Raw genomic sequence first — 18,371 nt, 5'->3', positions numbered from 1 at the left:
TGAATTATTGTAAATTTCTGATAATTACCAGAAAAATGTGTTTTACGAATTTCACCAATTTTTACTTTAAAATAATTTTGTTTCACTATTCTTCCAATAATATATGCCACTGACTCAATTGCATTGAGAAATGTCAAAAGAAAGTACCTGATAATCCCTAGGACTGAAAACTCCATCATCTTCATCTAGATGAATGTTCGCAACAGCAACTTCTAATGCTTCCATGACTTTAGCAGTAATTTGGAAATGAAAAGAACAGCAATACATAAAAAGAAAATGATGAAATTTAAAGATATACTAGCATAGTCTATGTGCTTCAAAGAACATGTTAAAAAGGTATGCTTCATCATTCCAGTCACAAAAGTTAGAAAATACTAGTCACATGGTATCTTTGATTAGACGTTTTTTTTTTTATTTTGGCAAATTATCTAAGTATATGCAACAATTAACTACTAGTGTTTGATTTATAAATATAACTTGGATATTCAATCAAATGTTGATCTCGAATTATTCTCAAATACATAGGTTTAAACATTCAAATGCATAACCAGCGTCTTAGAAGTAAGAACGTCAACGTCTTAGCTAAGTCCAATTTCACGTGTGTGTTGCTTTTGTATCGTGTATTCCTGAGTCATGCCGATTTAATGTTGTGAAATCGCAAGCTCGTCAGCGAGGACATCTGGCGAAAATAAATAAAATATCAGGGTTAAATCAGAAAATGAGCTGATTATTAATGTAAATATTCTACGAATTATTATTTTCTAGAGTTGTAAAAGTTATTAACCTTATTAATTTTGTCAAACCGAAAATATCACGAACTCAAACTTGAAATATCTGATTCGGTTCTCCGACTTGGCTCCATTGTTTCCGTCATTTGACATTGGAGACGCGAACTAATCATTTTTCATCAAAACTCCAACAACATTACGTGACCTATTTTGTCAAACTTGATCGCAGATCTTTACATTTTTCCAATTCTTTTAGTTGAACTGTGTGACCCGAACCGTGAAGGATCGGTTCACCCGCAAATAAATTTCTCATTGCGTAGTTGTAGCGGAAGAAATCGTATTCAAATTCAGCGTCGATATTAACAAGGTTTGGAACATACGATTATTCAAATCAAGTTTCAATTTGTAAATTATTTACGTTCAAGCGTGCAGTGCCTGCTATACATGGGAGAACCGAAAAAAAACCGTTAGAATGTTTGGGATCCGCTCCTCCTTGATTTCAAAAACGTTACTCCGTTTTCACATCATTAGCAGGCATCAGCAGAGGCCTTCAATTTAAAAATTCATCGGAATACTTTCCCAAAACATGCTTTTTCAAAAACAAAGTCTGGTCGGCTTGTTCGAAAACGTTTCCTTTTGTACTTCGAAGATATACGTGTACTTGAAACGCCTAAAAAATATGGAACAAGTTAGCTTCGTTGGTAATCAAATCAGCTCACATACGACATTTCATTAGAAACTGCCTGAATTAAACCTGGGCCTGATAAACAAGTAAAAATGGTCAATTTCGCTGCTATTATGCAAATCTCGCATGTTTGCGGAATATTGCGTAGTCCATCCGCGTAGCCTTGCAATAATGGATCTATAATGCGGTCGCTATCGTTTGGGGACTATTCCGTTTTACCTTCAAGTTCTGGTTGAGATTAAGTTCCTTTAGTTTCTATGTTCTTTGCAGCGATTGATGCGAAAGAATTGTCGAAAACATGATTTTGGAATTTTCCCAGATTATTGAGTAATAACCTGATTTTGAATAAACTTTTACACATCGAGCTGTGCTTTTTTTATAATGAAAGTGTTACTTGGGGAACTTATTTTACGTAAACTCGGCAAATCAGTGGAGGGACAGCAATTCTACATTGAAAAGGAATCTAGCATAGCGCAGCTCGTTTACAATAGGTACTAGTTACCAGCTCTTATCAGAAGAAAATTTACTACATAAGATATTAATCTCAGCGCTTCAGCAGTGTTTAGAATTGACGTTAAAAAAGGTGTGTAAACACATTACATCATAAAATCGTAATTAAACAAGGTAGTTTACAGGAATTGATGTGTCAATCAGGAATTTTTAATTTAACTCAATAACGCTCATTATTCTGATCGCAAAAATATTTTTTAACTGTCAACGCAATGGAGAAAAATTATAACTAACGTTAATTACTCCCCTCCCAAACAGATTTGCGTCGCAACTCGCAGACAGTTGTAGCTTTTCCGTAATCCTAGACGATACAAATAAAAAGACCTCGCAATAAAAGGTAAGCTAATTAAGTGTAATCATCGAGTGCAGACGTTTCCTCTATGAACATACTACTTGTTAAAAAGTTCCAATATTATCTTTAGTTGTTATGCAAAGAAGATAATTAATCAAATTAGTCAAGACAGAATATCAATACAATGGATTGCTATCATCAAGTTGTGATGTTGGGTTGTATTACACTTCGACATAAAAAGTACGTCTAGACTTTAGAGGGTATTCATTCAAGAAAATATTTACCTTTAAATTGATAAATAAAGTTCATTAACGAAAGCGGATCAAATGTAAGTTAAAAATTTCATTTAAATCATTCGCCGATTTACAAAACGAGCCTGGCAACCATTTGACGAAACGAAGCAATTTCAATCAGGAGGTAGTCCCTCCTCCACCCCGTTTCGTAACACCTCAATCACAAATTCAGTTAAAAAACAAAATGAAAAATCGGCTACAGAAAAAGGTAAAAAATAAGCGAGAACTAGGTCTAACCGGAATAAAGGCTAACAGTTCCGCACTTCTACCAAGAAAAAGGTTGCACAACAAGATGAAGAAGAGTAAGATCATTAGTTCGTGTTAGACTAACGCTTCAGCCCACGATAAATTCATTAACCGAACAGTCGATTACGTACAATCAGGAAAAATAGACTCCTAACCGTATGATTCAAAATGATTTTAAACGCAAACATGAGACAGAAAACAATCGAACGCAAAATTTGGACACACCAAAGTCTTTCAAAGGTTCGGGTCGAGTTCAAAAACGCAGAGAAAACAATTCAAGAAAATCTAGCTCATCTTTTCTTCTAACATGACATCCTATTCCGTTGTTCAAAAATATTGAATTACAAAGCAATGGAGAATGGAGATCCACGATAGTTTCATACTGATCAAAAATTACCAATGGGCATTGGAGGGAAGGTCAGTCCCTCACGGCGCAATGAAAGAATATTTTACTGTAATGAAATAATGGCTTTCAATTCTCTAAACAGAATGTTACTTTAAAAAATCGACTTGGAACTTAATTGACAAAAATGTTACACAAAGCGCAATTTAAAAAAATTACATCACGAAGCTAACCACACGAAACTTTTTCCAATGACGTAACGGCACCGCACAAGTCAAAAATGAACGGTTTCTTACAATAAAATAATTTATTTTTCATTTATACTTTGAAAATTCTCGAGTTTAAACTAATCAGTTGACCCACAATTAGAGACCAGTTAAGCAGTATTAGCATTGACGTATCTAACTATGAGAGGACATAAAATTTTAGTGGCATATCGACAATTCTGTAATTAAGTGAAAAATTACTAGAATATAAAGGTTTGTTAAAATGATGATCGTGATAGTGAAAAGTAAAATCCTAAAGCAAGGAAAAGTACATGGTAATTGGTAAAAAAATTGAACGCGAATGCACACACTGACGAACTTGGTTATTATCAATTAAGTTCGTGAATGAAAGCCAGCAAAAGAAAGTAATGGAACACTTAATTAGACACGAATACCTTAGATTTGACCGATTGGCGATTTCAACAAAGTGACACTGTTCTTGTTAAAAGGGCCTAATTCTGATAAAAAAATCACTGAACCAAAGTGGACCATCTGAGTCACTTCACGCGATTTATAGGCTAAGAACATGGAGCTTGCAATCAGCCAATAAAATTGACCAACACAACTCCTGCAGGGAGGCGCCAAATCGCCCAATTCTCAAAAAGTATTTGTGAAAAAGAAATTTGTATTCTCACCCTTTCAAGAGTTTTCTCACTGGAATATTCTTCAATGAAAAAAATTACGTTGACAGGTATTGAACTTTGTAAAAAAAAATGTAGACAACGGAAGACGAGTTATTTCACGCCATTCGCAGTTGAGACTGTCAGGATACACTGTCCAAAATAGTATATCGACACCAAGTAGAGTTGAGTAGCTCAAAACGAATATCCATTCACATTGTAAGAACTATTAAATAGAAGTCCGTTTCGTATCTCGTTGATCTCTGCGTGGCTGTTGAACTCTTTGGGAAGACAACATCACAACACTATACAACAGAGCGATAAGTTACCTAACAATGAGTAAAGAAGAATTTATCTGACCTTACGATACGGACACAGGGCTAATAAACTAGGAATGAATTCCAGAATATAAATATTCCTGCAATTTATTCTTTATCGGTTAACAACGATATACTTATTCGAGGACGACATAAAATCATACTTCATGTAATGCTGCGAGTATTACAAAATGTGATTACACTCCTGTTGTCAAATAAATATAGTCGAAAACAAACGATTTAGCGACTGCTGATTCTGAAATTTTGCAAAAGGTCCATGCTCCATGTCCGCCCTGGTAGGGATAACGAATTTTTTCACAATAAGGTGGCGCGATGTGGACGCAAATGATTTTGTGGTGACAGAATATGTAAATAAAATTGAAACATAGGGGCTCTCTACCAAACAACAACCGATATTGATTAATGGAGTAATGAACAGTGTGACTAATAATAGTTTTTTTACGCAAACAATTTCTTCGCCGCGAGACCGTTGAAGTGCACTTTAGTAGCGAGTAAAAAGAAAATAATATTTGCAAAGAACCTTAGATTCTGACTAGCGTATTAATTGCCGTAATTTACTTGTTTCGATTTGACAGACAGAAGCACAGCGATTTGCACAGCGAGAAGATGAGAAATCCAGGATTACACGTCTTAAAAAAGTGATGCCGAGTACGTCCTGTGATATCAATTCGATCGTCTTTGCTGAAAACCAAATTTCTCTTTAAATGCTCGATTGATATGCAAGAAGAATATTAATTAAAAAGAATTATTCAAGAGTATCAATATTCTAGATTGCAAACATTAGATTGCGATGTCGGGCAGCGATACACACTGACAGAAAAAATCCGTCTGGATTAAGATGGATGTTCATTCAAGAAAATATATACCTTTAAATTGATAAATAAAGTTCATAAACGAAAGGGGGGAAAATATGAAATCGAAATTCATATCAATCATTAGCTGATTTTTTAAATGGGCCTGGCATATTGACGAATCGAAGCGATTGCAATCATGAGGGAGCCCCTCCCCCACCCTGTTTCATAATATCTCGATCACAAATTCAGTTTAAAGACAAAATGAAAAATTTGCGTCAGATAAAGGTAGCACACAAGCGATAACTTGGTCTAACCGGAATAAAGGCGTACAGTTCCGCATCACTTCTGCCATGAAAAAATTTGCACAACAAGGTGCAGAACAGTACGATCAGTAGTTCGTGTTGGACTAACGCTTTAGCCCCGATAAAATCGTTAACCGAACAGTTGATTACGTACAATCAAGAAAACGTCGTGAGAAGCTCGTGTCCAAAAAAGCTTCCTAACTTGATAATATCGACACAAACCATGGCTTCCAAACCCAAACATGAATCCCAGTTCCGAGACAGCAAAGAATCGAACGCAAAAGCTAACAGACAAAAAGACAAAATATCTTTCAATGGTTTGGGTCTCGTTCACGAACGCAGAAAAAAATTGAAGAAAATATAGCTCATTTCTTCTTCTAACATGACGTCATGTTCCCTCAAGTTTTCAATTACTAAGCAAGGGAGACCCACGCTATTTTCTCAACGATCAAGTATTTATATACCCAATAAGAAACAATGATGGACTAATAAGCAGCACTTACTTTAAAGAACAATCTAATTAAAAAATTAAAAAATTAAGCTTTATAATTAATTAAAGAACTAAAAAAGAAACATACACTTGGAGAGATTGGAGTACAAATGAGTTGAGAAAACAGCCGAAAATGGCTCCAACAAGAAGCGACACAAAAGACAACCGACGAATCGGAAGTCTAAACTCTATCATATTTGGGGCCGTTCACATACTACGTAGTGGGATTTTTGCGGATTTTTACCCCCTCCCTCCCCCTTGTAGTAGATTGAAGTGTTCGGGCTGACTCCCCCCCTTGAAACTACGTAGTAGTTGTTTCGACCCCCCCCCCCCCCCCTAAAAAATATAGGCCTGTATATATTTCGAAACTCAATTATTTCTGTATTAAAAAAGTTAGCATTCTTTGTAACAGACTGCTCATGAGGAGCTTTCGCCAAAAATAAACAACGACAGCGTTGCCAGCTTAGGAAAACAAAATTTTTGAAAAAATTGAAAAATTTTTGAAAATTTGTTTCTACTACGTATCAAATCCCCGGGCTCCCCCCTCCCCCCGTAGTATTTTTAAGTAATTTGTCTGACAAAGGACAACGAACCGGTGGGGAAAGTGAAACGAGTTTTTCTGTTTTGCATGATGGATTGAAATTTGGATTGAAACAAAACATTGAAAAACAAACGCACTCATGAAAAAAGCAGGTTTATATTTTCAGATTGTTCGGTTCTATTACAGATGGGGGGTCAAATATGCTCGCATCAGATTTCGATATTCAGCTTCCTTCATGGCAAACTCTAGATGGCGTTTTATCCTGCTATAGCCAATAGGTACTCTCGATCGCTGCCTAAATAAGATTTGGAACCGAAGAGACAATCGAGATTGAGGTTGTCATCAAGGGTGGTGGTGAAACAGTGCCATTATGGAAAACTGTTCTTGAGCTTGCCCAAGAATTAAGGCAACCTTCTGCAAGAAGATCGTAATGTTCTGTACGAGCTTGAGGATCTTGAACAAGATTTGTATGGCACAATATTTGTTCTAAATAATGCGACAATTGCTGCTGTAAACAACAGGGAGACATATTCTTTGTCTTTTACGCCCTGTTTGACATGTGTTGGTAACATTCTGCAACTGGTTATTAAAGATGGCATAATAGGTATGGTGGTAATAGAATGTTTTCTTATTATCTTGAATGCCTTATACTATAACTTTTCTTTAACAGTCTCTATCCGAAGCTATCGAATACGCTAGAAAACCAATCAATTACGTTAGAAAAAGTGTTCTTGATACAGAAACGGGGGAAAGCCAAATTTGTGTCTTCCAGTGAGAAAGGACACTAGGTGGAATTCCCTGTACTATATGTTATTAGTTCTTATCCGAGTTTTCTGCACTGCTAATTAACTCAAACTATTTGAATTAAAATAATAAGGTAGTTGATTCTAATTTAAGAGACTTTTGAAGAAGCCATCAGTGACGACTTCCAAGACGACTACGCGACTGAAATCTTAAAGCCGCTTGACGAATTAAACAAGGAACTATCTTTACAAAATTACCCGAGTATATCCAAAGTAATTCCATAAATGGCCATTTCGTTATCATCTTTTCAAAAATAATGGATCCGCCTATGCCGGTAATGTAACTTTCACCTTTTGCAATTTATGTTTCAAGTCTTCAAAATGTGTAACTAATCTTTGAAACCGTTAGATCATGAGGTCAAAAAGGAATATTAAGAAAAAATTTAACTTCACGTTTTCGAATTGGGCACTATACTGTAATCCTAAAAACTGTTTTAAAGTCGATGTCGTTAAATTTAATTTAATGTGGTATAGGTAAAAGGATAGGTTCAAAAGCTGCTGCCACTAATAAGGTCTATAACTATATAACTATGACTATAAGGTCGTCAAAGCAGCTGGTAAGAAAAACTCAACAACATCGGTGCCAGGTTCCATTCCAAAAATTCCAAAACCAGTTCATGAATTGTCTCAATTAATCCAAGGTGAAACCTCTTTTGTATAGTTTCATGTTTATTGTCGTTAATATTCATACTTTTTCCATGTGGTGCATTAACAGTGAGAGCGGAGAATGGATTGCGGCCAACCACCAACAACACAGAGAAAACCTCATTAACAAGAGTACCAGTTTCCGTTCCACAAATTTAAGGACCAGCTCATGCAGCATCATTGTTTCAATTAATCCAAGGTGATATTTCTGTAAATAACCTCATGAACACTATTGTCAGTATTGATAATATTTTCAGGTGCTACCTTAACAGTCAAACCGGGGAATGAAATGGAAAATGGATTTGGGCCTTTGGGGCCATCCACCGACAACACAAGGAGAACCTCATCAACATCATTACCAGTTTCTGATCAAAGAGAAATATCGTTTCAGAAGCCGAACTAAATCGTATATTATTGGCAAGAATCAAAGATACGACTGAACGTTTTAATGGTATCTTAATTCAATCAGACCCCCCAAGTAGCTAATAAGTTCGTTGAGAATAAATTGGATTATTCGATAGGCGCTGATTTTATGTCAAACGGTGGTGTCGACAACTCACACAACCCACTTCATTCTGAATTAGGTTGCATAATCAAAGTAGAACTACGTTTATTAGATAATTATAAATTTTTTTCATTAGGTGATGCTCCTTAACCTTTTCATCGGCTGCATTTCTTAGTTCTACCCCGTTAAGAGACAGACTTAGCACACCACCTCGCAAAGCAGCACCAATTTCGGGAAATCTCGGTAGGCAGCCATGAATTGGCGCGTAATACCGTATCAGTTTTAACTTCTTTTATTTATCATTAAGATCAATTACCACAGGAAATTATTAACTTAATGGCGCTAAACTAGAGCGTTTCATGAGCATTATTACGACGCTTGCAACAAAGAAAACAACACAGGCAGTGCCACAGGACGAGGCCGATGATATGATAGATTCCTTGGAGCTTCCATTCAACGATTTTTAGGAATTTCTATCTTTTGACGAGAAACTTAAAAACAGTTCTGGGTTTCGTAAGAAATTTGTAAGTTTAAGTTCATAAAATTCAAATTATATTTTAAGTTATCGTGTATTTGACGCAACAGGTTAATTACTTAGCCTGCATGAGGGGAGGCTCATTGAAAGAGAGCTGTAAGTTCATTATATTCCACACCACAGACAAATACGTTTCCCTACATTACTCGCGTCGAGGACTGGGAAGACTAAAAAAGCTGCCTTTTTTAAAAGACGGAATTTTATAAATGTTTGAAACGCCTTCTTCTTAATATACTGGCTTTATTTTGTTGAATGAACTTCATCTGCTTTTAAAATTATTAGTTGCATTGGGGATAAGACATCCGGATAAAAACGGGTTCAAGTTGAAGCCCATGCAAGAAGCGATCACAAATTTCCTTAAAGACGCAAAAGACCGTAAAGGAGGTTGACAAATGAGTAATCGAAACAAGGAAAACGTGGCTGAAAACTCATCGTCGTCTTCGTCATCGTCTTCAAGCGAAGATAATGACTAAATCGTTTATATGTTCAGTCGCTTAGATGTTCAGTGTTAACGTGGAGAGTGAAAGATTTCCTATAATATAAATCTTTCTCTCTCCTCGTCGTTAATAAGGATTGTTTTGCGTTTTTTTTATTATTCGTGAACTAAAGAAGTCGAAAACTTTTTTTCTCATTCATCTTCATTGAATTGTATGCAGTTTAAAATGTTTTTCGTAGCTTCAGCATGTAATTAAAAAACAGCTGCTTTTCATTTTACAGGATGGAATCTGATTCTCACCTATTTCTCAAAATGCTTGCTGATTCTCGTCTGGATGACACAACGAAAGAAATTCTAGATGCGGAATACAGTCAAATCTCCAATGAAGCGTTGGAGGAGGTGGTCAAGACAAGGATAAGGCTACTGGCCTATAATTATGCACGAGATCTTTAGGTTACGCGTGTCCTTACCCTGACCCTAACAACTTGAAGACACCAGATGACACCTACTGCTATGCCAGCCAGAAGCTGTGCAAGCAATTCAGATTGCTGCTTTCACTCAAGTGGCAAGAACGGAAAGAGCAATTGGTTGAGCAACTTCCACTCCAAACACTAATCAACTCTACAAATTGGTATGTGAATTCCTTCTTGTCATTTTCATTGTTTGGAATGTCAAAAAAAATTTCCCTTTGAAAAAAGAAATCGTAATGGACGACACGATTTCATGGCAAACAATTATTATATTTGTTGTTTCCATACTAGTTTACGTAGAAATATTGTGCTAATTATTTTTTAAAAGATGTGCATTGTTAAAGACTGTAACTGGTAATTAATTTTAAACGAAAAACGGTGGGTGCCAACTTACACATTACCTTAATTCCCCATTCTATGTTTTTGATACAGGCATGTCAGAGATGAATATATGATGGGAATATCGGAAATCGCGTCGTCCAAAGAATACATTCCTCTCAAGGTTCACGCTTGGTACCAAAAGCCCTTTGAACATGTCTGTTCAAACTATTTCAAAGTAACTACCAATTTGCAAAAACTGAGAACCGTACCTGTGAACAATGTAACAAACTTGGCTTACCGACATTGGCTAATAAGCTGTACCCATCCATCACGACGCTATAGCGTCGTTCAATATTTATTGGTTTATTTAATTGTTTATTTTGCATTGATTTTTCAAAATTTAGGAGTGGCAAGTCTGGAGAGGGAAATAAAAGAGATTCGTCGACATTAACTGACTCCATTGACCAGCATGCAAGCTCCAGCATCTAGCATGCCAGCTCCAGCATCCAGCATGCCAGCTCCAGCATCCATCAGCATGCCAGCTCCAGCATACAGCATGCCAACTCCAGCATCCAGCATACCAGCATCTTCAACATCTTCGGAATATTCAAATCATTTTGGTTCTGGGGAATTATTTCCTGCAACCGACTATTCTGATTGGTTTTCAAACAACGCTAATTCTCAACATCAGGTATAACTTGTTAATTTCTTTTCATGAACACAACATTTAATTATCCAATTTTTTACCTAATCAGATTTTCTCAAATAACGCCATCCAATATTTTTGTTCGTCATCACGCTCCGGTAAAGTCATGATGGAGTTGTCCAACACTTGCAAACAAAATAATTCGGCAACTATATTAAATAAATTTGCTGTAGTGACAAAATTTGAGGACACCCCGTAATTGATTGCCACATTTATTCCTTTAGTATTCTTGGGGAGAGCTGATTGTTACAGCCAAACCTTACGTCGATTACTACAATCACGAAAGTGGTGAGATTATTCCACTCTTGTCTTCGTGGTCTACACAGCAGAAAGGAACAACTCTTGTTATGTTTCAAAAGCCCCCCTGAATTCAAGTAGCAGACAAAGAAAACGTCCCATCTAAACTCTTCGTATGCAGAGAATCTCCTGTTACATTTCAAAAGCCCCCCTCAATTGAAGCAGCAGATAAAGAAAACGTCCCATCAAAATTCCCCATAAACAGAGAAATTGCAAAAACTATCTACAATCGAGTTGGGCGAAAGATGTCTTTGTTTACTAGCAAGATGATGGATTTTCTGTTTCCTGTTTCCTATTTGACTATTCACCGAATGACTGATAATGGAAATAGTGGAAAGCAGGCTGCCGACAAACAACATATCTCCGAATTAATAAGAAGGCTATAATTTTTTGTATTATGTCATTCTACTACAATTAACTATTCCATTTTCTTTTAATTATTAGATTGCGTTCTAAGTTTCTTCCCGGAGGAAAAAGAAAGTGCCATACGCACTGTGATTTGCCAAAATTCAACAACGCTAATAAAACAATCAACACAAAGTAATCGAAAAAATCAAATTATTCATGATCACCGTTAAAGTTCTTTCCGTGTTCCGAGTATTCATGTATTGAGATCTGACTTGTTAATTATCTCATTGTGTTTCAATTATTTTTTATGTTGAAAAAATAAACACAGATTGTAATAACTATAGTTACAGTTTAATTACTTTCCCTGACTGAGTAAATTGAATGTAGTAGAATATTGGGTACAGTAATTTTAAACGTAGTAAATTTATTGTTAAAAAATTACTGAAGTAACAAAACTGCAATAAGGAACTGAAGTAAAACTGTATGTATTTGAATTATTTTTACTATATTTTTCCGGCCAAATAACTTCAGTTATTCAACCTTTCCTAATACTACAGTTTAACTGCAATTCTCTTTCAGCTGGGTACCCAGCAGATACCACAACATTCCCGATGTTGAAGCGTACGTTTTTCACGTCACAAGAATGTCAGATGGAAGCTCTATTCCCGTGAACTACTTTGATTCCATCATGGAATTCGTAGCAGATCTTAGTAATATCGTGGATTAGTTTTTCAAAAGTTCTACAAAAATTTTACAAAAAAATTTTAAAATGTTTTACAGAAGTTCTACAAAATTTTTACAAGAGTTTTTTAAAAGTTCTACAGAAGTGTTTTTATTATTATTCCCCTAAAAATGTTGAAACCTGATCTTTTAGCAAGGGGAAAAATTTCGAAAACGTACGTCAAGATGGCAAACATTGCAGGACACGGGACGGGCAGGATTCAACACTACATAGATAAAGAAGACTGGTTTCGCATGTGCTATCCTTATGCCTGTACTGCCCCTAGCGGATAAGGTAGTGTACTACACCGATGCTACGAAGGGCTGTTGCAGACGAATGGTGTTTTCTCTTTTTCTTTTGTTGTTGTTTTGAAGTTTTCCAAAAGAATTTGTTTGTAAGAATGTGATTGAAAATTTTTTAAATTTAATTATTATATTGTTGTTGAGTTTTGAAGTTGGTATGACATGCTTCAGGAGATAACAGTAAAATGAGGTAGGATACTTTATTTCTTTTGTTTATCTGAATGCTTTGCTGAAACTAATCATGTTCCCTAGGAAAATTCCAAGACACTTGCAGCTGAATAAATGATGCCCCTGTCTACCTGGCTGCTGAAGTTTTGAATTGTAATGAAATTCTGCATAAGATAACAAGAAAACTAGGTACACACCTTATTCCTATTTTTGTCGAATTGTTCTTTTAAATCCATTCATCTTATCTATAGAGGCATTCCAAGACACTTGCTGTTGGCCATCAGAAATGATGAAGTAACAAGCAACGGCTTACCATTGTTAGAGTTACCATTACTCAATAAGGTTTTCGAGTTGCCATTGTCCATTGCTTTAGGAAGTGTTGCCCAGCATCCAAGCCGTTTTCTAGCATGAGATTTAATTAGGTAAATTCTTCTTCACTGCTATTCTTTGGATTGGTGAACTTTTGTTACTACTCCTCTCTCTATTGTAAGCTCATTGTGTTGGTGGTGTATTTTTTTAATGATTAGATAAGGATAATTTTTTTAAAGGACTGGATACAACATAGTCATCCAGAATTTTATTAATAAGATATCTTTGCTTTTTTTCAATTACAACACATAGATATCATATTTGTAGTTATTGACTTTCAGAATTAAATTAGCTCCTATCACTTGCATTACAGAAATAGTTTATGTCGATGTTTTAGAGAGCTTCTTGTGATTTGAAGCGTTTGTTTCGACAAGTGCAAGTTTTGGTAACGTTTTGCCTCAAAATGAAATCTAATTTGAACATATTCTATTATTAGATAGGAAAGTGTTCCAGGATGTTGTGAACAAGAAATAGGGATTAGACTTAGCTCCTTAATCTTGGACAGAACTTCTTCGTAGCTGTCTAGAACAAAGATATGGTTAGGAGATGAGAAATGGGAGTCGATTACGTTCTCTACCTCGCGAAACGTTCTGAACATCGCGGCAGTTGCATACTTCAAAGAACGATCATTTCTTTGGTATGTGTACAAAGCTGGCAAGAAGTCTTCCAATAGCGTTTCTTCGGTTTTCATCAAATTGTTGCAGTCTTTGCAGGTACCACATACCTCATGGTGCGTGTGAATAAGATATCCGCACAAGTCCTATACTAACTCGTATCGAGTAATGTCTGATTTTCCGTCAGGAATATCGTTTGTGGATCGGGCAAGTAATTACTTTTTGAGGCTGTCTTTTAGATTCTTCTTGATTTCTTTCGCCTCTTACTCGCACTCGCGAAATTTGTAGACAAGGCACTGTTTGTACGCAACCAAAATTTAACCAGCGTCTTTTCCGTCGACGTTGGCATTCCGGATGGCAACTTTTGTCGGGTTGTAGAGAGAAAGAATTCGAAATATGTATTGCCAAGAGTTCGCAGTAGGATGGTCATCGATTGACGCGCATTTTTCATGGCTCCTTTGTTGCACTGATATCCATCACATACTACATTCTTCACAATTGCACCTATTGTGTACAAGGAGGTTATTTCTATGTAGTGCAATGGTTAGATGCTGCGTAAAGCAAAATTTCGATGCTACCAGCTCCACTCAAGTTGTGTACGAACCAGTATCTTCGCTTCTTCACCAAATTGTCTATGTTTACTGCGAGAAGAAATTCATCTACTTGGCGATCAACCATCCCAGCAACTTTCTGCTACATCCTCTCGGATTAGTAAGTTGTTTATGACAAATTTCGTTATATAAAACTAAAAGGGCTTTGAAAATGAAGGGGGGTTGGGACGAGTTGCAGGGCTATGTATGGAATCTCATAAAATAAACAATGAAACGAAATGGACGACTCGATATAAGGGCCTAAAAAATTTTTGAATTTGTTCTTCCCATACAGACTATTTCTGTTTTATTTTTGAATTATGCGCATTATTAAAAACTATAACTGGTAATTTTTGTAAATTCAATCCCCCTAACGCAATAGGAAGAATAACGGTTGGTGCCAACTTACACATCACTCCACTCTCCCATACTTATCAAAAAAAATTTGTTTGCAGGTAAATTTCTTGGTAGATGTTGGTTCGTATGGAGTCAATTTGTCTCAAATATTTTTTCTTCTCTACTACGGACTTGTTTTGAAATCCGCCACTCTTCAAAATAGCCGTCAAATTTTTGGAAGAGAGCTACTTGATGGGTTACGGGCGAAAATTCCCCTTTACAAGGGATCTACTGTAGTATATGCAATCACGATATATAATAGACAGGTAGCGGGCTAAAGACACCCGGCCCAAAAAGCGAGTTGCCATTTAGAACCATTCCCATTTTTCGCTTTTCAGAAGAGGGCATCGCTCTGCAGGGCCTTATGGGACTAAAACGGTTTTTGTAAATTATAAATTCAACAAAGGACTTGTTAACTTGTAGCCCCCGTGAAAACTAATATTACTTGTAGTTTTATAGGAATAGTTTTCGCGGGGGCTACAAGTTAACACGCCCTTTGTTGAATTTATAATGAATAAAAACCGGTTTAGTCCCATAAGGCCCTAGATGAAATAGTATAAGCATTTGAAAAAATTGGAAAACGTGAACTTACCCATGCTGGAAATGTTAGAAATTCTGGAACAATTCGGTACAACCTATGTTTTTGAATATTCTGGCGTAATCCTTGTCTAATAGAAATACTTCAATGTCCCCCACTGTTAGTCGAGAGAGAGTGAAACATGGCACGGTTAAAAGTTCCGTCCTCTTCCTTCACTACGCATGGTTGGAAAAATTGGTATTCGCAGTTCTCCACTAATTCATCCTTGAGCAAGGAACTGTACAGGGAGTTGACGTCTTCAAGTTTAGTCTAAATAAATTTTTTTTCTGAAGTTTAACAACGTTCAAATGGAAGTGAACTAAATTGAAAAGGCTGAAGTACAAAAAACGGCTGCCGCTGGAGCAATTTCATGAAAATTGAAGAAATAAAACTGCTACTAAATTAGCAATATAAATGTAATTTTTAATAACCGCTGTGATGAGAGAAATTACGAGAAAAGTAATGTAGTTCAAAAGGCTTATCGATGCAGCAGTAGCCAAGTCAGAATAAAAAATATAAAGAAGTACCGTGAACTCTTCAACTGGGGTTGATTTAAAAACAGTTTTTATGGCCGATAAAAAGAGGCTATAGTACAGATATGCCCTGTACTTTTCCATTGCATCACCTTAAACCCAGTTGACGGTGGAGATATGTTGCCTAACTCGGGCATACCAAAGTCCACGTTCACAAGTTTGTTTTCGCGGAATAATCTAAACAGTAAGTTTTAAATCAATTTAGTAAAATTGCTGTTTTACAAGCAAGAGTATATGATAAAAAAGAATTGCAGCTATTCGAACAATAATTACTACGCAGAAAGTGATCGTGAAATTATGAAATGCAAAAATTTAAGGTAACAAAATTGCTATCTTAAGAGCAATCTTAAATTTATATAATTTGGAAAATGACTGCTATGCGAGTTATAGAAATGAATGTGCCAAAGCAATTACCGAATGTGGTTTATACCATTCACTGTTTTCAGAAATGTGACGCCATGAACCACACTTCCATCGGTGGAACAGAAGCGGGAACTTCCATCGTCAGTCAAGGCCCGCGATTACCGAATTCCCCCCCAAACAGCACCAGAATGCAAAAGGCGGATCAATCAGAAAAAGTGGTGGCAATGCCCTCATGTCTGAAACTTGGCACTTTTAAGCGTTGCTGTAGTCGACAAAAGTTACATAAACGGATATGTAACCGAGGAGTGATTTCCGTCACTTCCGCCCTGTACCACTTGTTGTCTTCATCAAACAAAGTTTCACATTCTAGGTGCAATCAGACAGCAACTGCTAAAATGGGACATGCAAAGGGAAATGTACTTGCATAAAAGAATAGATCAATGACATATACAGGCGCGTCGTGTTGAGCCCTTGCAGTTTTTTGTTTTCGTTTCAAAGCTTGTGTTTCGGAGATCCCTTTTGCCTATTGTTAAATACAAGTAGTCAAGTAAAAGAAATGAGAAATTAATACCATACGTTCCCATGATTTTAAAAACATTGTGGCGGTCCCAATACTGCTGGCACTAAACAGGTAGTAGATCACCTGGATCTGTTGTGGTCGTGGTGTATTAATTGCTTTTGATACTGTCTCTACTTGATTTATATCGTTTGGCCTTTCATTCTTCTTTTCTGTTCATCAAAATAAAGATTAATATTTAAAAAATTATAAAGTTGCATTCCTAAACAGCACACAATACACGTAACTCTTCTGAAGTCCAGAGGTTGGAATAGGTAGTAAATTGCTTTTCTTGGTCCAGGTGCTGATCGTTTAGCAATTTCTATACATAAATTTAAAATATATTGCTTTTATCAGTTCTCTATGATGCTTACATATTAACAGTCTATTACAAACCTTTTCCTTTACTCAATGTTGTGTTGGTCTTAATTGATGACTTGAATGTAGTAGAAAAGTAACTTTCGTCGTTCAGACTGACTTCACTCTCTTTTTCTGTGGTAACTTCACCAGGCAGTTTTCTGCTTTTCAAAGTAATTTGTCGACAACCTTTGCCAGTTTGAGAGCGATCATTTGGCAGAATTTGCAAACTTTTTAGCACTTGGGACATTTTGTCTAGCCTCTTCATAGCTATCTAAAAGGACAAATATTTATGTGAATACCATCAAAACTATTTAAATTTAAATTATCTTCTCGAATCGATGAATTTCTTTGAAACATGGATGCGATTCCCAACTTTCAACAACCGGTTCAGCACCACCGATCAACATGTTTCGTTTATAGGCTGACGAGTAAGAGTTATCAGGTATATACAAAATGTCCTCTTTGACCCAGTTCTCAGCTAAAATTTCTAACCAAACCTTTTAACGGGGCTTCTTTGGGGATTTCTACAAGTAAATGAGACATATTCAAGCAGTAAATCTGGAAATGCCAATGAAAAGGACCAATAGGGTCATCAACAATTCTGACTTCTGAAGAAGCTTAAGCGTCTTCACCAACGACAAGCATTGCTTTGTTTCCTGTTTTACTGAAACGTTAAAAATGTTTATATTACATTTTTCCCTATAGGGAAATTCCTGTCGACGACGGGAGTCAGTACCCGGAAGGGAAACCCTCTCTGTATTGGCAACTTTCATTTTGGCCGATAAAACATGTAAATTTAAACATATCCGGTGGTCTTCCATTTGCTGAAAAATTTCCCTAATCCGTCGCAGACTCTACGTCTGTCTTTGCATGGACAAAATGTCATGCTGGCTTGATCTTGATCAAAATTTGTAATAATAAAAAATAGTAAATAATTTTGTATCTCTTTTCATATTTGCTTCTTATATTCAGATTTATTTATGACTTTTATTTTGGTTTCTCAACTTTAGACTGTGACTACATAATTGATAAAGCGTATTAAGAAATTTCGTTCTACTCGAGATTCAACTGGAACCTTTAAAGTGTCATGCAAGTGCGATACAGGTATGCCAAAAAGGAAACATTTTAAATTTATATATGTGCTTAATTGATCATTTCAGTAGCTGGAGTAAGTTTAATAGTTCAATAAATAGGTTGGTGACCAAAAATCGCTATTGAGCGATTTAAAAAAAATAAGCAATCCAATCGTAGAGCCAAGATCCACAGTAAGTGTGCAAGAATTCATATTTATAAATCCAAAAACGATAG

General features: G+C 36.1%; 1 long non-coding RNA gene across 1 annotated transcript; it reads left to right on the top strand.

Moving 5' to 3' along the window:
- The first annotated feature begins 12,508 nt into the window (after nucleotides 1–12,508).
- Nucleotides 12,509–14,131, top strand: LOC124327549. The gene is made up of 3 exons (XR_006916176.1): nucleotides 12,509–12,727; nucleotides 12,790–12,894; nucleotides 12,957–14,131. It is a non-coding gene; the product is annotated as an uncharacterized LOC124327549 (long non-coding RNA).
- Nucleotides 14,132–18,371: the final 4,240 nt, after the last annotated feature.

The sequence above is a fragment of the Daphnia pulicaria genome, chromosome 2 (assembly GCF_021234035.1).
Source record: "Daphnia pulicaria isolate SC F1-1A chromosome 2, SC_F0-13Bv2, whole genome shotgun sequence".
In the NCBI taxonomy this organism is placed as follows: Eukaryota; Metazoa; Arthropoda; class Branchiopoda; order Diplostraca; family Daphniidae; genus Daphnia; species Daphnia pulicaria.
Note: the sequence above shows the minus strand (reverse complement) of the source record. Positions and strands in the feature narration are given on the sequence as shown.